Raw genomic sequence first — 21,875 nt, 5'->3', positions numbered from 1 at the left:
CCTTTAGTAGTAGTGGTGTTAACTCTCCTCTGAAAGTTTGGTAGAACTCCGCAGTGAAGCCATCCGGCCAGGGTTTTTTTGTTGTTGTTGTTGGGAGTATTTTTGTTTCTTTTATTACCTTTTCAATCTTTTCTTTTGTTATGGGTCTATTAGTTGTTCTACCACTGTTTGTGTTAGTTTAGGTAGGTAGTGTGTTTCTAAGAATTCATCCATTACTTCTAGATTTTCGAATTTGTTAGAGTACAATTTTTCATAGTAATCTGATTCTTTTAATTTCGATTGGGTCTGTTGTAACGTCGCCCCTGTATTTTCTTACATGGGTTATTTGCTTTCTCTCCTTTTTTTCTTTGTTAGTTTGGCAAATAGTTTATCAAATTTGTTATTTTTTTTCAAAGAACAAGCTTTTGGTCTTGTTTATTCTTTCGATTGTTTTTCTGTTTTTTATTTCATTTAATTCTGCTCTAATTTTTATTATTTGCTTTCTTCTGGTGCCTGAGGGTTTCTTTTGTTGATCTCTTTCTATTTGTTCCAGTTGTAGATATAATTCTTTGCTTTTGGCCCTTTCTTCTTTTTGGATTGTGCATTTATTGATATAAATTGACCTCTGAGCACTGTTTTCGCTGTGTCCCAAAGGCTCTGATAGGAAGTATTTTCATTCTTATTGAATTCTATGAATTTCTTTATTCCATCCTTAATATCTTCTATAATCCAGTCTTTCTTGAGCAGGGTATTGTTCAGTTTCCAAGTGTTTCATTTCTTTTCCCTTCTTTTTCTGTTGTTGATTTCTACTTTTATGGCCTTATGCTCAGAGAAAATGCTTTGTAATATTTCAATGTTTTGGATTCTGCTAAGGCTTGCTTTATGACGTAATATGTGGTCTATTCTAGAGAATGTTCCATGTGCACTAGAAAAGAAAGTATACTTGGTTGCTGTTGGGTAGAGTGTTCTGCATATGTCTATGAGGTCAAGTTGGTTTACTGTGGCATTTAGATCTCCTGTGTCTTTACCGAGCTTCTTTCTGGATGTCCTGTCCTTCACTGAAAGTAGTGTGTTGAAGTCTCTTACTATTATTACGGAGCTATCTCACTTTTCAATGCTAATACAGTTTATTTTATGTATCTTGCAGCCCTGTCATTGGGTGCATAAGTATTTAATATGGTTATATCCTCCTGGTATATTGTCCCTTTAATCATTATATAGTGTTCTTCTTTATCCTTTATGATGGATTTAACTTTAAAGTCTATTTTGTCAGAAATTAATATTGCCACTCCTGCTCTTTTTTGATTGTTGTTTGCTTAATACATATTTTTTCATCCTTTCAGTTTTAGTTTATTTGTATCTCTAAGTCTAAGGTGTGTCTCTTGTAGGCAGCATATAGAAGGACCATGTTTTTATATCTATTCTGCTACTCTCTGTCTCTTTATTGGTTCACTGAGTCCATTTACATTCAGTGTAATTATGGATAGGTATGAATTTAGTGCTATCATTTTTATGTCTTTTTTGTGTGTTGTTAACAGTTTCTTTTTTGCACTTTTTTTTGCTGAGTAGTTTATATATTGTCTTTTCCTCATTTTCGTTGTTGTTGAAGTTGTTTCTGCTGTGTCTCTATTTTTTTCTTGTATTTTATTTTGATGTGTAGGACAGTTTGTCTCCTTTGTGGTTACCTTAATATTTACCCGTGTTTTTCTAAATTTAAACCTTTTTTTTTTTGTATCGGCTTGCCTTCCTCTCCATATGAAAGATCTATGACTACATTTCTTAGTCTTTCTTTACTGTTTTAATGTTGTCTTCTTTTACATGATAACATTACTGTGGCCCTATTTTGAGCTTTTTTTTTTTTATCTTGATTTATTTTTGTGATTTCCCTGTCTGGGTTGACATCTGATTGCTCTGTCCAGTGTTCTAGTCTTGGGTTGATACCTGATATTATTGATTTGCTAACCAAAGAACTCCCTTTAGTATTTCTTGCAGTTTTGGCTTGGTTTCTACAAATTCCCTAAACTTCTGTTAATCGTGAAATGTCCTAATTTCACCTTCATATTTGAGAGACAGTTTTGCTGGATATATGATTCTTGGCTGGCAATTATTTTCCTTCAATGCTTTATGTAAGTCATCCCATTGCCTTCTTGCCTGCATGGTTTTTGTTGAGTAGTCCAAACTTATTCTTATTGACTGTCCTTTGTAGGTGACTTTTTGTATACCCCTAAAAAAAACCTGTTCCTAAAATTCTCTCTTTATCTTTGGTTTTGGCAAGTTTGATTATAATATGTTTTGGTGACTTTCTTTTAACATCTACCTTATGTGGAGTTTGATGAGCAACTTGGATAGATATCTTCTCATCTTTCATGCTATCAGGGAAATTTTCTGCCAACAAATCTGCAACAATTCTCTCTGTATTTTCTGTTATCCCTCCCTGTTCTGGTACTCTGATCACTCGTAGGTTTTTTTCTTGATAGGGTCCCACATGATTCTTAAGGTTTCTTCATTTTTTAAAATTCTTTTATCTGATTTTTTTTCAAATATATTGGTGCCAAGTGCTCTGTCTTCAAGATTATAAATTCTTCCTTCCAGTTGCTCAATTCTGCTTCTCTGACTTTCTATTGAGTTGTCTAATTCTGTAACTTTATTGTTAATCTTCTGAATTTGATTGCTCTTATCAATTTTTCCAGTGTATTAAATTTTTCATTATGTTCCTGAATAACCTTTTTAATTTCTTCAACTGCTTTATCTGTGTGTTTCTTGGCTTGTTCTGCACATTGCCTGATTTCCTTCCTGATGTCTTGAAGGGTTCTGTATATTAATCTTTTGTATTCTCCCTCCAGTAATTCCAGGAAGGCACTTTCATCTAGAAGATCCCTTGATTCTTTGTTCTGAGAGCTTTTCGAGGCAATCAAGGCCTGTTTCTTTATGTGACTTGATATTGACTATCGTCTCTGGGCCACACATAAGTTACTGTATTAGTTTATTTTATGTTTGCTTACTGTATCCTAGCTTCTTGCTTTGTTTTGTTTTGATATGCCCAAATGGGTTGCTTGAGTGAGCTAGCTTGATTATTTTCACCTTTGGAGCTCTGATGTCCTGTCCCCAGATGGCTAGAGCTGTTACCAGGTTTATCAGTCTAGGAGCCCATTCACTTTTCTTGTATGAATTCAGCTCAGGTGTCCAGGTAGCTGATCATCACGTTTATGGTACAGGCTCTGCCCTACAGTCTTAGAGGGGTAGGGGTGATTGATGCAGGTACAAGCATCTGGTTGCAGCAGGGAGTCATGCTCTGAACAAGGCAGGGGGCTGAGAATCATCCCCCCAGTGTCTCTGAGGAAAGCATGTCTCTGTTCCCTAGAGCGTACAGGCGGGTGGGTTCTGCAAATGGGTGATGGGCACCCAATGTTTTTGGTTGTAAGGACTGGGCGGTACCAGTTATCCTTGGACTCCTGTTTTGGGGGCTGGGGACCTGAGTGGAGTAACCAGTCCCTATGCCCCTGATGTGGGTAGGTGAGGACCCTGTTTAATAGGCAAATTGGTGTCAAATATCAGACACCCATCTCTCCACCGCACAGCTTAAATGGTTGTAGTCTGCCAATAAGGGCCTATTCTCCTGAAATAGGCCCACACAGGTCCATGCAGAGGGAAAAGGTACTCAAAGTCCATGGAACATTTATGCCTGGACAGGAGCTGCTTCTGTCCTGAGCTCCCCAGGTTACTGGAGCTGGCAAATTATCTTTTCCCCCAATTGCAAATTTATTACCTCTCCAAGGTCAGGAGAATGGATCTAGGTGTTCAACAGGGCCTATCTCAGGCTGAGGGAAATCAGCAACTGCTGAAGCCAGCTTGGGGGCAGGGGACGTGGTAAAATATACGCAAGTACTTAGCTTTTGCTGAGAGCGCCATTCTTCTCTGGTTCCAGAGGTGTGGGTAGGCTGTGTGGCTGGCTGCTTCTCCCTGAGGAAACTGCAGCTGAACGCTAATACTGGCCGGCTGCAGCCACTCCTGGGAATGGTGCCTGAGGGCTCCTAGCAATTCAGGACTGGCAACTCCTCTCCACTTCTGAACCATCTCTTCACCCCCACCATCACTCAGTTCATTTTCTAACTGTGTCTTTGATGCTCAGGGATCCTAGCTTGTCATAAATATACTCGTTTCACTTTTTTGGGGGGTCGTGCCAAAAGCATCTGTCTATTCCGCCATCTTGGCCCCATCTCATCTTTGCTTTTTAACACTTTAAAGAAGTTTTTTACAGAAGATTTGCCCAATATAATACATCGTTTGATTTCTTGACAGCTGTTTCTTGGGGTTTTGACTGTGGATCCTAGTAAAATGAAATCCATGACAACTTCAATATTTTCTCTGTTTGTCATAATGTTGCTTATTGGTCCAGTTGTGAGGATGTTTGTTTTCTTTACATTGAGGTGTGCCTGAGACTGAGTTCTCTAGGGAAGCAAAACAAGTAAAGTGTATAAAAATATATCAATGAAATGGCTCATGTAGTTATACAGATTGAATGTCCAAAGTCTGTGGGTCAAAATAGAGGCTTCTCCTGATTCACACACCCGCAGGGGCTGGTTAACCCAAGATCAGTTGGTCACAGAGCAGGTCTCTTGCTTGCAGGCTGTGAAGATCGATGAATCCCAAGATCGACAGGCAAGACTGCAGGTAAGCTGCTAGCTCGAGTCCCAAGCACTGGAGGTCAGATGAACAGGAGCCAGCTGCAGGATCCAGCATGACGAAAAAGCCCCTGAATCTTGCCAGAATGTCTATTTATACTTAGTGCAGACCATATGCCCAAGAAATCTCCTTTTCAACTGATCAGCTGCTCACAATAGACCCCATCATGGAGGTAATCACATATCAAATCGCAACACAGAAGCGATCACAACATTATACGACTGCCAAAACACTGAGAATCATGGCCAAATTGACACTCAATCTTAACTATCACAGTCTATCTCTTGTCAAGCTGACACCTGTACACATCTCCTTAAGCCATACATAATCTCTGAATAAAGACAATTATGAAGCCATACTTGCACCTAACATGATATAATGAGCCCACATACAACCGAAAACACACTAGCCCTGTTTATATATTTCATAAGAAAACAAATATACTTCATGCACACAAAGCAGAAATACTCATAACAATTACAGCCCTCATTTCTGCAAGTGGTCATGTGATCGTAACTGGTATTTAGAACCGCCTATTTCCACCACCCATTCCATATTCCCTTTGCCCTCAGGAAGAACCTCAGCTGGTTGTGATTCGTTGCCTGGCGGGTGACCCAAACCTTCATTCCTAAAAGGTCTGGCCATTAGTAGTCATGCTGGAATTGAGTAGTTGTAATTTTCCACTGACTTTAATCACTGGGCACGGTAGTACTAAGAGACATACTCTACCTTCATTATGTAATATCTGATTTCCTCTTGGTAGTCAGGATCACACCAGCCAGTATGGTAACTCCCTTCTTTGCCTATTGATCCAGAAGCATAAGGAGCCCAAAGGGGCCAGGTGGCATTCTTAGCTTCCAGTTCAATGGACTCAATGATGTGTCACCAGGTGGGAGCATGCCTCCCTTTGGAACTAAGACCTCTAGACCGCAGAGCATAAAGTCATGGGGACAGGAAGCAAAAATTGTTCGTGTGGGTCACTAGGAGTAATAGTGGGTGGTGTCACTCCCATTTCTACCCCTTGATTCCTGGACTTATGAATTCTGGCTATGGAAGAAAAAGCACCATATACTGGACCCTGGTTTAGGGCACATACAGCCTCCTGGAGTACACTGCCCTAACCCTGCAAGGTATTGCCACCTGGCTGGTGCCTTAATTATGTCTTTAGAAAGCCATTCCATTGTTCTACCAAGCTAGTTGATTCAGGATGATGGGAAACATGGTAATACCAGTGAATTCCATGAGAACTGGCCCATTGCCACACTTCATTTGCTGTGAAATGAGTCCCCTGATACGAGGTTATGCTATGTGAGATAACATGACAGGGGATAAGGCATTCTGTGAGTAGTTTTGGCAGAAGCATTACATGCAGGGGAGGCAAATCCATATCCAGAGTAAGTGTCTATTTCAGAAAGAACAAAATGCTGCTCTTTCCATGATGGTCCAGTGTAATCAACTTACCACCAGGTTGCTGGCTGATCACCTCGAGGGATAGTGCCATATCAGGGGCTCAGTGTTGGTCTCTGCTGCTGCCAGATTGGGCACTCAGCAGAGGCTGTAGCCAAGTCAGCCTTGGTGAGCGGAAATCATGTTGCTGAGCCCATGCGTGACCTTCATTCCTGCTAACATGACCACTTTGTTCGTGAACCCATTGAGCAATGACGGGAGTAGCTAGGGAAAGAGGATGGCTGGTTTCCACAGAATGCATCATTCTATCTGATTGTTACAATCATCCTCTGCTGAGGCCACTCTTTGGTAAGCATTCTCATGAGACACATTCTTCACTTCCTTGGCCCATTCAGAGAGGTCTATCCACACACCTCTTCGCCATAATTTCTTGTCTCCAATTTTCCAATCATTTTCCTTCCAAGTCCCTGACCATCCAGCCAAACCACTGGCCACAGCCCATGAATCAGTATACAGTCACACATCTGGCAATTTTTGCCTCCATGGGAAGTAAACAACCAGCTGCACTGCTTTAAGTTCTGTCCATTGAGAACATTTCCCTTCACCACAGTCCTTCAGGGAGGTTACGGAAGGGGCAGCAGTGTTGTGGTTGTCTGCTTTTGTATTGTGCCTGCATACTGCATAGCACTATGTGTAAATCAGTCAATTGATCATAAGGCACTCCCCATGAGGCCATAGGCACAGACTGGGAGATGGGAAGTAATGTGACAGGAGTGGAGACCATGGGCATTTGGGCTACTTCCCCATGCAAATTACTTATGACTTCAGGTCCTGCTTGGGCCTGATCTGGCATATACCACTTCCATTTAATGATGCAGTGGTGCTGTGCACATCCAGTTTTATGGCTCTGTGGGTCAGACAACACCCAGTTCATGATGGGCAACTCAGGCTGCATGGTGACTTGGTGGCCCATGGTTAAGTGTTCAGTCTCTACTAAGGCCCAGTAACAAGCCAAAAGCTGTTTCTCAAAAGGAGAGTAGTTAGCTGTAGAGGACGGCAGGGCTTTGTTCCAAAATCCTAAGGGTCTGTGCTTGGTTCATCAGTAGGGGCCTGCCAATGACTCCAAATAGCATCTCTCTCTGCCACGGACACTTCAGGCACCACTGGATCAGCCTGATCATATGACCCAAGTGGCAGAGTGGACTGCATGGCAGCCTGAACCTGTTGCAGAGCCTCCTCTTGCTCTGGGGCCTACTCAAAACTAGCAGCTTTTCAAGTCACTTGATAAATAGGCTGGAGTAATACACCCAAATGAGGAATATGTTGCTTTCAAAATGCAAAGAAGACCACCAGGCTTGCGCTTCCTTTTTAGTTGTGGGAGGGGCCAGATGCAATAACTTATTCTTTACTTTAGAAGGAATATCTCGAAACGCCCTATACCACTGGACCTCTAGAAATTTCACTGATGTGGAAGGCACCTGAATTTTTGTGGGATTGATTTCTCACTTTCTAGCATGCAAATGGAGTCCTGGTAGCACAGTGGTTAAGAACTTGGCTGCTAACCAAAAGGTTGGCATTTCGAATCCACTAGTCGCTCCTTGGAAACCATACAGGGCAGTTCTACTTTGTCCTACAGGGTCTCTCAACAGCAACAGTTTGGTCTTTGGTTTAGCACGCAAATGCTTTACCAATAAGTACAGAGTCATTGGCACTTCTTCCTTACTAGGTTCAATCAGCATAATGGCATTGACGTAATGGACCACTGAGATGTCTTATGGAAGGCAAAGGTGATCCAAGTTCCCTGCAGACTAAATTATGATTTCCTAGTATTCCTAGGAATGAAATAGATAGGAAATCTGCTAAATATTTACTTGATTTGTACAACAGGATGAATTCTAGATGGAGTGAACAGCAGAATAGAGAGTCATGGCCCCTCAATCAATTCCCAGACTTGAGTTAGTTTAAAGACCTACAACCCCTTGAATATAGGAGTCGCCGGGTGAGTTTGGCTGCTAACCAAAAGGTCAGCTATTTGATTCCACCAGGTGCTCCTTGGAAACCCTATGGGGCAGTTCTACTCTGTCCTACGTGGTGGCTATGAGTTGGAATCGACTCAATGGCAGTGGGTTAAGGACACCATGACTAATGCCATAAGTCCACACAAGTCAGATTACTCTGATTACTGCTTTGACTCCAATGTCCATTACGGTAACCACACCCACCTTATCTTTGTGGACTGACTGCAGCCACTTGGCCCCTACTACCATGGGGTCCAATCAGGCCCACCGTAGTTAGGTATATTAATTCAGTTAGGGCAGTTCCCCCTGTCAAATATGATTTACATAAAATAGCAATCACAGCAATCTTCAAGGATTCTGAGGCTCCCTTCACAAATTTGTTCCTCACAGTTGTGGTAAAGGGTGTGTCCTCTAGGCACTCCATTTGTGGGTCTGTGGGTCTAATTTGATAAATCCACTCTAGCATGCCAATTTCCCAAAAACTTTGGATACCTTCTTCTACAGTATACCAGGGCAGGTCTGGTATATCAACTTGATTTAGTGTAGATCACTGTGTAACCCATGCTTCAGCCACCCAATCAAATAAACTATTAGATCCTTTCCTAACTTCAGCTGAAACATTGAAGAATCTGTGCTTAGTGGGCCCATATCAATAAACTCACACTAATCCATCTTTATGTTCCTTGCAGCATCATCCCACACCTTTAATAGCCATTTCCACACATATTCTCCAGGTTTCTGTTTGTACATATTAGAAAAGTCAAGCAATTCTTTCAGAGTGTAGCGTACCTCCTCCTGTGTCACACTTTGTACTTCATCTTTTGGGGCTCACAGGGGCTTAAGTCTAATTATAGGTCTAGGAGGCAAAATTGGTAGTGGGGAAACGTTTTGAGAATATTCAGCATTGTCTAATAACGCATCTGCCTCAGGCAATGCCCCAGGCAATGATTTAGACACAGCAGGGTTAATCACAATAGATGGGGCTAATGATTTTACTGCAGAGGGTGGAAGAGCTGACAAACATGGAGTAATCTCTTTAGATGGCAGTGAGAGGGCCGGTTCTGTTGGCAGGAATGGTTCAACAGAATTTAGGGGCTCAGGGTCTCCAGCTTCCTGATTATCTACCCTTATATCCTGATTCCAAGTTTCAGGATCCCATTTCTTTCCAATCAATGTCCTCATTTTAACTTCAGACACCTCTTGAGGTTGGCAATTAAGCTGGTGTTGTAATTCAGTCAGTCTTACGATACTGGGTTTGGTTTTGGCAATATCAGCTCTGTTACTACAAGAAATAAGGCTTTCTTTCAAGGCACAAGAGGAAACTTTAAGATCATTTATGCGGCACTTGAGCTTTGACTCGGAAGCCCTGAGCTCATCTTTCTTTCACCAGTTAGTCCAGCAAAAGTAGGACCAACTAACTTCCTTATACTTCTCATTGTGACAAAATTATAGAAAGGTATCCCACATGCAGTTACCCAAAGCCTCACCTTTCACCAATGCCTGATCCATTGGTGGTGATATTTTGTGTATTTGTATTACCACCTCATGCCATGGATTAGCAGTGCCTTCTTTACTAATGGAAGCAGAGTCATCAACATCTTTAAGACTAACCAGACTTGAGGACCTGTTTAGAAAACTCATCCACACAATTTTGTTTCTCTAGAACCACTCTTGGTACCAAATGTCTTAAAAAAGACTTAGGCTGGGTTATCCAGAGATGCAAAACCAGTAAAGCATACAAATATATATATAGAGAGATTTACATCAAGGAAATGGCTCATGTGGTTGTAGAGACTGGAATTTCCCAAGTCTGTGGGTCAGAACAGAGGTGTAGCCTCAGGGGCTGATGAACCCAAGATCAACAGATCAGAGAGCAAGGCTCTTGATCATAGGCTGCAAAGATTGACAAATTCTAAGATAGGCAGACAAAACTGCAGGTAAGCTCCTAACTCAAGTCCTGAGAACTGGATGTCAGATGAATAGGAGCCAGCTGCAGGATCCAGAATGAGCAAAAGCCCCTGGGCCTTGCCAGAATGTCCACCTATATTTGATGCAGGCCATATGTCCAACGAAAGTCTATTTCTACTGACTGGCTATTCACAGCAGATCTAATCATGGAGGTGATCACATTGTATCAAATCTCATCATGGAAGTGATTACAACATTGTAAGACTACAAACCACTGAGAATCATGGCCCAGTCAAGTTGACACACAACCTTAACCATCACAGCAAGTATCAGAGTCTCTTCTGAAATGCTAGAAAAGGACATCATGATTGGTTAAATAGAAGGTCAGTGAAAACGAAAAATCCTCCAAGAGATGGGTTGACGTGGAGGCTACAATGATGGGCACAAACATACCAAAGATTATGAGGGTGGCACAGGACCAGACAATGTTTCATTCTGTTATACATAAGGTTGCCCTGAGTTGGATCTGACTCGACTGCACTAATAACGATGCTACCTACACAGTAGGCAGATACTGGTCTACCAAAGAGGTACTCAGATAAAATCCCTGAAACCTGTGAATATGTTATTTTACAAGGAGGAATTAAAGTCACAGATGGAATTAAGTTTGCTAATCAGTTTATCTTAAAATACAGCGATCATCCTGGATTATCTGAGCAGGCCTAATATAATCACAAAGATTCTTTAAAGTGGAAAAAGGAAGCAGAAGAGAGAGTCAGAGAATGATTTGAAGATGTAACGCTGTTGGTTTTGAAGCAGAGGAACAATGGGGCACTAGTCAAAGAATACAGGTAGCCTCTAGAAGCTGTCAAAGGCAAGGGGATGGATTCTTCCCTACAGGCTCCAGAAGAAACATAGCCCTGCTGATGCCCTGATTTTAATTCAGTGAAACTCATTCTGAAATTCTGACATCTACAAGGCTGAAATAATAAATTTGTGTTGTTTTAAGATACCAAGTTTGTGCTAATTTGTTACAACAGCAAACCCCCCCCTCCAAAAAAAAAAAAACCCATTGCCGTCGAGTCCATTCTGACTTATAGCGATCCTACAGGACAGGGTAGAACTGCCCCATAGAGTTTCCAAGGAGCGCCTGGCAGATTTGAGCTGCTGACCCTTTGGTTAGCAGCCGTAGCACTTAGCCACTACGCCACCAGGGTTTCCACAATAGAAATAGGAAATTAATATACTGTATAAATATCCAGTGTCATAGCACTATTTAATGACTAGTGCATCTTCTCTCCACTGATCAACAATGATATATCAAAAAGATTCGATTCTTTGGTCTGTATTCAGTTCCACTGGCCAATGTGGCAATTATCTAAATTAACTGTAGCTCAAAAGTAAGTGAAGCAAGCTTCCCAACCTTGTTTTTCTTCAATACTGTCTTGGCTTTTTTTAGTCTTTAGGTCTTCCACATATTTTTGGAAATAACTTACAATTACACACACACACACTCATGCACAAAATAATACTCTTTTGAGATTTTCATTAGATGCATTGAATTTCAATGACCTAGCAATCATTTTGTGGAAGGCTGCCGCCTTTAAAATACTGAGTCTTCCTATCCATGAATATAGTATTTCAGTCCACTTATTTATGAGTTTCTAATCTTTACAAAGATTAAATAAAGATTATTTTCTCCATGAAAGTCTTGTATATCCCTTGTTAGAGTTAATTCTGGTTATCTCATACACATTTTTTTAATTGCATTTCTAAGTGGTACTTAAAAATTATATTTTCTAACCATTTCTGGGCAAAGAAATAGATTTTTGAGTATATGCCCACCTTCCTAAACTCGTTTAATAATCTGTAGATTATTTTGGGCATTCTATGTAGTCCATCCAGTAGTAAGTAATCAGAGCTCACTTCTTCCTCTCCAATCCTTATAACATTTATTTATTTTTCTAGTCTTATAGTTTTGGCTATGACTTCTAGTATAATGCTGATTCTAAATAGTAGTAGCAGACATCCTTATCTTGTTCCTGATCTTAGAGACAGTACTTTTAATGTTACTCCATTTGGCACAGCATTTTATGTAGGTTTTTGGGCACATGTTCATTTTCAAGTTACTGAGGTATCCTTTTGTTTCTACTTTGCCAAAACTTTTTTTTTCTTTAAATTAGGAAAGAATGCTAAATCTGCTGTTTTTATTTGTTGTGATTTTTCTGTTTCTTCTCTCCCTCATACTTTCAGTATTTTTTTTTTAATTGTACTTTAGATGAAGGTTTACAGAACTAGTTTCTCATTAAACAATTGGTACACATATTGTTTTGTGACATTGGTTGCCAACTCAATGATATGTCAACAATCTCCCCTTCTTGACTTTGGGTTCCCTATTACCAGCCTTCCTGTCCCCTCCTGCCTTCTCATCTTTGGCTCTGGGCTGGTGTGCCCCTTTAGTCTCATTTTGTTTTGTGGGCCTGCCTAATCTTTGACTGAACGGTGAACCTCAGAAGTGACTTCATTACTGAGCTAAAAGGGTGTCAGGGGCCATACTCCCAGGGTTTCTCCAGTCTCTGTCAGACCAGTAAGTCTGGTCTTTTTTGTGTGTGTGAGTTAGAATTTTGTTCTACATTTTTCTCCAGCTCTGTCCAGGATCCCTGTCAGAGCAGTTGGTGGTGGTAGCTGGGTACCACTTAGTGCTGGACTGTCTGGTGGAGGATGTTGTACCTGTGGTCCATTAGTCATTTGCACTAATCTTTCCCTTGTGTCTTTGGTATTCTTCATTTTCCCTTGCTTCAGCTGGAGTGAGACCAGCGGATGGCTGCTCAAGCTTCTAAGACTTCAGACAACTAACCAAAGTAGAATGCAGAACTTTTTCTTTATAGACTATGTTATGCCAATTGAGCTGGATGCTTCACAAGACCATGGTCCCAACAGCCCTCAGCCCAGTAATTCGGTCCTTCAGGGAGTTTGGATCTATCTATGGAGCTTCTATGACCTTGCCTTGGACAAGCTATACTGGTTTCCCCAGTATTGTATACTCCTACCCTTCACCAAAATTACCACTTATCTGTTGTCTATTTGGAAACCCTGGTGGTGTAGTGGTTAAGTGATACAGCTGCTAACAAAGAGGCTGGGAGTTCATATCCACCAGGCACTCCTTGGAAACTCTATGGGGCAGTTCTACTCAGCCCTATAGGGTCGCTATGAGTCGGAATCCACTTGACGGCAGTGGGTTTGGTTTTTTTTTTTGATTGTCTATTTAGTGTTTTTCCATTCCCGCCTTTCCCCCTCTTGTAATCACCTGTCTTAGTCATCTAGTGCTGCCATAACAGAAATATCACAAGTGGATGGCTTTAACAAAGAGAAGTTTATTTTCCCACTGTTTAGTAGGTTACAAGACCAAATTCAGGGTGTCGGCTCCAGGGGAAGGCTTTCTCTCTGTCAGCTCTGGAGGAAGGTCCTTGTCCTCAACCTTTCCCTGGTCGAGTACTTCTCAGGTACAGGGGCCCCACGTCCAAAGGATGCACCCTGCTCCTGGTGCTGCTGTCTTGGTGGTACGAGGTCCCCCACTCTCTGCTTGCTTCTCTTTGATCTCTTGAGAGATAAAAGGTGGTGCAGGCCACACCCCAGGGAAACTCCCTTTACCTTGGATCAGGGAAGTGATCTGAGTGAGGGTAGTGTTACGGTCCCACCCTAATCCTCTCAACATAAAATTACAATCACAAAATGGAGAACAACCATACAATACTGGGAATCATGGCCTAATCAAGTCGATACACGCTTTTGGGGGGACATAATTCAATCCATGACACCATCAAAGGTTGTTTCTTTTTGTGTGTAAACCTTTTCATGAGTTTTTACAGTAGTGGTCTCATACAATATATGTCCTTTTGTGACTGATTTACTTCACTCAACACAATGCCCTCCAGATTCACCCATGTTGTTCTTTATTGCTGCATAGTACTCCATTGTGTGGGATACCATGATTTGTTTATCCATTCATCTATCGACGGGCATCTAGGTTGCTTCCATCTTTTTGGTATTGTGGACAATATTGCAATGAAGATGCATGTGCATATATCTATTCATGTGACAGCCTATTTCTCTAGGATATATTTCTAGGAGTGGGGTTGCTGGATCATATGGTATTTCCATTTCTAGCTTTTTAAGGAAGTGCCATAAGAGTTCCAATCTCCCCACAGCCTCTCCAACATTTGTTATTGCCTGTTTTTTTTTTTTTTTTGATTCACACCAGTAATGCCAGTAATGGCGGGATGGTATCTCATCGTGGTTTTGATTTGCATTCCTCTAATGGCTTTTTTTTTTTTTTAATGCTAGTGATCACAAGCATTTCCTCATGTGTCTGTTAGTAGACTGAACGTCTTCTTTGGTGAAGCGTCCGTTCAGATGCTTTGCCCATTTTTTAATTGGATTATTTGTCTTTTTGTTGTTCAGGTGTTGGACTTCCCTATAGATTTTAGAGATCAGACGTTTGTTAGATTTGTCATAGCCAAAATTTTTTCCCAGTCTGTAGGTTCTGTTTTTACTCTTTTGGTGAAGTCTTTTGATGAGCATAAGTGTTTAATTTTTGGAAGATCCCAGTTATCTAGCTTATCTTCTGGAGTTTGTGTGTTGTTAGTGATGGTTTATATCCCGTTAATGCCATGTACTTGGGCCTCTAGCATTGACCCTATTTTTTCTTCTATGATCTTTATAGGTCTAGGTTTTATATTTAGGTCTTTGATCCATTTTGAATTAGTTTTTGTGCATGGTGTTAGGTATGAGTCCTATTTCATTTTTTTTGTGTGTGGATGGATATCCAGTTTTGCTAGCACCATTTGTTAAAAGGGCTGTCTTTTTCCCATTTGACGGACTTTGGACCCTTGTTGAAGATCAGGTGACCATAGGTGGATGGATTTACATCTGGTTTCTCAATTCTGTTCCATTGGTCAATGTATCTGTTGTTGTACCAGTACCAGGCTGTTTTGACTACTGTAGCTGTATAGTAGGGTCTGAGGTCATGTACTGTGAATCCTCCTACTTTATTCTTCTTCAGTAGTGCTTTACTTATCTGGGGCCTCTTCCCTTTCCATATAAAATTAATGATTAGCTTTTCCATATCTTTAAAGAATGCTGGTGGCATTTGGATAAGGATTGTATTGTATTTGTAGATTGCTTTTGGTAGAACTGACATTTTCACAATGTTGAGTCAACCTATCCATGAGAATGGTACGTTTTTCCATTTGCGTAGTTCCCTTTTGGTTTCTTGCAGTAGTGTTTTGTAGTTTTCTTTGCATAGGTCTTTTATATCCCTGGTTGGATTCATTCCTAAGAATTTTATTTTTTAGGGGCTATTATAAATAGTATTATTTTCCTTTTCATTGTTCTCTTTATTAGTGTATAGGAATCCAACTGATTTTTTTATGTTTTCTTATATCCTGCTACTCTAATGGATCTTACTATTAGTTCCAGTAGGTTTCTTGGGAGTCTTTAGGTTTTCTATGTATAGTATCATGTCATTTGCAAATAGGGACAGTTTTACTTTTTCATTACCAACTTGAATACCTTTCTAATGTTGAACCGTCCTTGCATACCTGGTATGAATCCCACTTGGTCATGGTGTATTATATTTTTGATATGATGCTGAATTCTACTGGCCTTCCATTATTCTTTGAATTGATTTAATTTTTACTTTTTCTTCATTTCCGTTTTTTCTATTTATTAATTTATAAGTTAGAAACAATATTCATATTTTGAAAAAAATCTATAATTTATCAAACATTTAAACAAGAGTAAATTTAAATCAGTTTTTTAGCATGCATTAGATCAATACAAGGCTCATAGATACTCTAATACTGACCAATCCCTCCCACCTTATACGTATGTTTTCAGTATTTTTTACTTGTATTTTTTAAAGGCTTCCACAAATTGGCCAATATCGCTGTAGTTTTATACAGTCAATGCTTGTTTAAATTGCCTATATATTTCAGTGTTCATCATTCTTTCTTACAGCAATCCTTGCATATGAAATAAATTTCCTTCTTCCTAAAGTACATTCTTTACACTTTTGTGCAGGTCTGTTGATGTTAAACTCTTTCAATCTTTTATGACTTAAAACTATCTATTTCGCCCCATCCTTAAAAATGTCAATTGTGTATAAGAATCTAAGATGACAATTATTTTTCATCAGGATACTGACAATGTTATTCTACTGTCTTCTGGTTTCCATTTTGCTGTTGGAAAGCCATTCTAATTGTTGCTCCTCTGTGATAATCTGTCCTTTTGTTGCTCTGCCCACCAGGCTGCTTGTAGCATTGTTCTGCCTCTGGCAATCAGCATTTTTGGTCCAATAAGTTTAATGTTGGTTTGTTTTCATTTAGTTTGATTGGGATTGGTTGGGACCCTTTAAATCTGTATATTGGTGTCTTTGATCAATTTTGAAAAATGCTCAGCTATTCAAAACCAAAACCAAACCCACTGCCGTCGAATTGGTTCCAACTCATAGCGTCGCTATAGGACGGAGTAGAACTGCCCTATAGGGTTTCCAAGGAGTGGCTGGTGGATTTGAACTGCTGACCTTTTGGTTAGCAGCCAAGCTCTTAACCACTGGACTGCCAGGGCTCCACTATTACCACTTTAAATATGTCTCACCCAATTTTCTCTATTCTTTCCTTTGGGAACTCCAATAAGATGTACATTAGGCATTTCCACTTTGTACTTTTTCACATTTTCCACATTTAATCTCTGCTTTGCATTACAGGTAATTTCTTTGCATCTATCCCCCAATTCACTAATTCTCTCTTTAGCACTTGTATATTGAGTTTTGAATTTCAGTCGGCATCTTTTTAAATTTTTCCAGTATCGTGTTTGGCTCTTTTTCACATATATTTGTTTGGTCATTATTTTATAGGCCCATTCTTTATAACTTTTTCCTTGTCTTATTCCTTTAAACATATTAAACATACTAATTTTTATTCTATATATAACTTATATTTTGGCGAATCTGAATCTGTTGCTGGTTGTTGCTGGCTCTTGCTCATGGAGTATTTTTTCCATGAATGTTTTGAAATCTTTGTCCATGAGGTTATGTTGTTCTGTATTTTACCTGTGGGAATACTTTGAGGTCTATATTGAAAATATGTTCCTCCAAAGGTATTTGTGTCTCTTCCTGCCAGAGACTGAGGCCACTATCAAACTGGAGCTTCTTTAAAATGGGTTTTTATAATACAGTTTTTCAGGTCATATAGGTTGTGTGATTTTTTGCACAAATTCTATGAGGAAATCTTGTGGTTACAAATTCTCAGGAAAGATTTCTCTTCCATCCCAAAATCACTGTCTAAATAATTAAGTTTTCTTACTGTCTTCTTTTGTGGGAAGACTTCATTTCTAGCTTATGCCTAAGTAAGGTTATAACCCTTTGAGTCACATCCTTATAAGAGCATTTCATGTTAGACACTTAATTTTGAGGGACTAGGATTTATCTTTTGTCTTCTAATCCTGGGCAGCTCTGAAAAGAGAAAAGGATTCAATAGATGCTTATGGAGAGAAAGGAGGCTGCAGAGGTTTTTTTTTTTTTTTTTTTTAATTCATGAATTCCCACTTTGATTTGATTTTGGTTGTTGAGAATTCTTCTCTTTATTTTCAGAACAGTCAGTAGTACACTAGAAAAGTTTTAACCATTTTATTCAGGAATTTATTTGTAGGGTTTCTAATCTACAGTATCACTAGAAATAGAATTCTCTGGTCGATGTTTTAAATAAAAACTTTTAGTAAATGCACTAATCATAGTAAGATAGCGGTATCTCCCATTACTCTTGGCGTTGTATAACTGCCTGATAATAATTATATAAATTGGGGCTATTCAGTTTTCTTTTTTAATTTATGGTGAAAATATAGATAACAAAACACATGCCCTCTGTATTTCTACATGTTCAATTCAGTGACATTGATTACATTCTTCCAGTTGTGCATCTGTTCTTGCTATCCTTTTCCAAACTCAATGCCCCTTAAGCAAAATCTCCCTTTTCTGCTCCTTCTTATCCCTAGTAACCACAGTATTTCCTTGTGTGTATATACCACATTTTGTTTATGCATTCACCTAATGATGGACATTTTGATTGTTTCCACCTTTAGGCTATTGTGAAAAGTGCTGTAGTGAACACTGGTGTACAGGTTTCTGTTTGTGTTCCTGACTTTACTGTCTAGCTATATATCTAGGATTGGGATTACTGGGTTATACGGCAGTTCTATGTTCTACTTTTTGAGGAGCTGCCAAACTGTTTTCCACAGTAGCTGTACCACTTTATATTTCCATCAGCAATGAATGAGGGTTCCAGTTTCCTCATAATCTCACTAACACCTGTTGTTTTCTGTTTTTTGATCACTGCTATTCTAACAGAGGTGAGTAGGGTAGTATCTTATTGTGGTTTTGATTTGCATCTCTCTAATGGCTAATGAATAACTTTGAGTATCTTTTCATGTGCTTGTTGGCCATTTGAATATCCTTTTAGGTGAACTGTCTATTCAAGTCTTTGCCCATTTTTTTTGATTGGGTTGTTTGTCTTTTTATTGTTAAGTTGTAGAAGTTTTTGTTTTTTTGCTTTTCAAAATATATATACAACAAACAATTCTGTCTTCGAAGGAGTAAAGCCAGAATGCTCTTTAGAAGCAAGGATGGCAAGGCTTCATATCACATACTTTGGACATGTTATCAGGAGGGTCCAGTTCCCAGAGAAGAGCATCATACTTGCTAAAGAAGAGGGTCAGCAAAAAAAAGGAAGACCCTCAACAAGATGGACTGACACACTGGCTGCAACAATGGGCTTGAACATGGCAACAATCGTGAAGATGGTACAGGACCAGGCAGTATTTTCTTCTGTTGTACACAGGGTCGCTATGAGTCAGAACTGACTTGATGGTACCCAACTACAACAACATATATACATATTTTGGATACTAGACCCTTATCGGATACCATACGGCTCCCCCAAATATTCTTCCAAACTGTAGGTTGGACTTTGATAAAGTCCTTTGATGAACAAAAGTATTTAATTTTTATGAAGTCGCACTTACCACTTATCTATTTTGTCTTTTGCTGCTGTGCTTTTGTTATCACATGGGCCTGTTCAGTTTTAATTTCCCTGTAACTATATCATGAATCTATAGCATTTTAAAGAAATAAGTACTAAGGTAAAGGAGGTATAAACCTTCCACATACACTTAAGACTGAATCATGTTTAATACTATATATATAAAACAGTGTAACATAAAATATCATCTCCTGGGTAGGAGACATCAAATAATAAAAGCAGAAAATATGCAAAGGTTCAAAGGGTCCCAAACTAAAGTTATCATAGTCTTCCTCCCTAGTAGCTGTCCATTTTTTTAGCTTATTTCAAAAATATCCAGATTATGCTAGATGTCTCTGTTGTTATTGTTAATTGAAACAATTTTTTGATTCTGTCATGGGCAGCTGTTATATATAACAAATTGTAGTGATAATTTGAAGAGTATTTCCTTCTTGCAGGCAGCTAAGGGAAGCAGTAATCTCAAATAGTTTAATAATTTCAAGTTGAGCTTTAGTCTATCTTAAGACTCTTCTATTTTCAGTTCACCCTTACTTTTATAGTATGACTCTTCAGAGACCTAACTCAAAAACATGTAAGTGGCTTATCTGTCCTAATCCTAAATTCTCATCTTAGGTAGGCCATGAACTCTAATAGAAGTGTGATTCTACTGAAAGCTTTGCTCACCTTCTCTAGCCCCTCTAGCCACTGGCAGATAGCTATCTATCAAAGAGTTGGCAGATGCCTCGGGAGAAAATGCAGCCTTAAAAGCTGGGTTCCCCTTAGTTTCCGTCTGCTTCTGGATATTTGCCCTGTAATTCCTGACTTCCTTGACAGGTCATTGATTCCCTCAAACTTACTAAAAACAAATTTAAACACATACACACACTCACATGGCTTCAGCATTTTTTGCTTTTCTAAGAAGGAAGGTTGTTCCCAATTATCTAGTCTGCTATTACTAGAAGCTGGTTTCTACTACTTTGTTTGCAATTAATTTTTGCATATGTCATCCTAACTAGAATATGAAATGTTCCTGTGAAAACACCACATCCGTGCATCCTGAGTCCTCCAACATACTGCCTGACATACAACAAATAATTGCTGGATTAAAAAAACCTAACGTGTCGGAATCAACTCGACGGCACTGGGTTTTTTTTTTTTTTTAACAGGTATAACCCTTGACAACCAATTAGAATGTATAGTCTGATGATGGGAAAAGAATTGAATATTATTTTAAGATTTCTAAATCTTGTTAATAGTCATGTCATTACCAGAAACAAGAAAGGCTAGGGAAGAAGAAGGAGTAGGTAGAACTGGTAGGAAGATGACTGGTTTTTGGACACGGCTGAATCTGAAATTTTTGTGAGATGCTTACGTGGAGCTATTCAGATGAAAATGGGAAATGTAGGCATGGACTTCTAAAAAGAGGTTGGAGGCAGACACATGACTCAAGAGTTATTTGTGGTGAGGGTAACTGCTTATAGAAGAAAAAAGAGACAAGGGTCAAGTATAAAACATATGAGAATGCCTAGATATACTTAGAGGATGGAGTAAGAAGCACCCTTAATGAAAATAGAGTGTTCACAGTGGGAGTAAGAAACTCAGAAGAATGCAGCATAATGGAAGATAATGAGGAAGAATGCTTAGAAAAATACAATTATCAACATGCTCAAATGTGGCTGAAAGTTCATTGAGGCAATGGAATGAAAAAATGTAGCAAAGGAAGGCAGGAGTGTACAAGATTGGAGACTGTTAAGTTTTCAAGACAGAAGAAAGCTTTAGGAAGAACGGGGAATATTTTAAGAAGTCATTAAGAGAACAATAAGCACACTGATGAATTTTGAGTGCTTAAAAGAAGGCAGATGGTCAATATTTTGAATGGACATGAATCTGCACAATATTTAGAATTTCTCCATCTTGGGGTGAGCTCAAAAGAAGGTGCTAGTCTTCAGAAGAACATGAGGAACTTACTCTAAGAGATTCTGAAAACTGGTAAATATATGGAAAGAGAATGGAGACTGGGATATAAATTTAGGAGTTATCTACATGGAGATGACAGTTGAAACTAAGGGGATATGTAGATATTTGTATGTAGTAATTTCTGTCAGAAAAAAAAGGATATTTATTTTCTTACAGAGAAATAATAGATAATCTGAATATCCTTTCTATCTTTGTTAATAATTGTGGTTTAGCTTATGAGGATCTGTAAACTGCCCCCTTATACGTTGAGGAATAATCCTATTATGACAAATGGTTACCAGAATCCCAAGAATTATAATTACCAAGAGGACATTTATGAAATTTCTCAAGACTGCAAATTTATCTTGAATATGGCAGTTGTTGAACCAATATTGTGGAAAAATTCTCCCACCCCTTGCCTCTCTGTGTAGGCACTGTATTAGTAGGGAAAAACAGAAGCAAAATAAAACATTTACAGGGCTACTATTCTACCAGTAGAGACCCAAATGGCTATTATGATTGCTTATGATCAGTATCTTCTCTAATTAGCAAGTGTTTATGATGTACCAGTTGTGAAACATTTTAAATCTAACTTCTGCTCATATGATAATATCGTATTTATGGAATTACTTATATAAAACTTTTTAACGCTACTAGGATTCTAAAGTACATTTTACATAGGTAGTCCCAAAGTTATGAACAAGATCTGTTCCTAAGTGTTTTTTTTTTTAATAACTTTTATTGAGCTTCAAGTGAACGTTTACAAATCAAGTCAGTCTGTCACATATAAGTTTATATACACCTTACTCCGTACTCCCACTTGCTCTCCCCCTAATGAGTCAGCCCTTCC

General features: G+C 39.1%; 1 protein-coding gene across 12 annotated transcripts in view; it reads right to left on the bottom strand.

Moving 5' to 3' along the window:
• Positions 1 to 21,875, bottom strand: part of METTL25 (methyltransferase like 25) — a 345,627-nt gene that overhangs the window by 239,821 nt on the left and 83,931 nt on the right. The gene's annotated exons all lie outside the window — the stretch shown is intronic.

This window comes from Elephas maximus, chromosome 4, assembly GCF_024166365.1.
Source record: "Elephas maximus indicus isolate mEleMax1 chromosome 4, mEleMax1 primary haplotype, whole genome shotgun sequence".
In the NCBI taxonomy this organism is placed as follows: Eukaryota; Metazoa; Chordata; class Mammalia; order Proboscidea; family Elephantidae; genus Elephas; species Elephas maximus.
The sequence above is the reverse complement of the archived record's forward strand: the minus strand, read 5'-3'. Positions and strand labels throughout refer to the sequence as shown.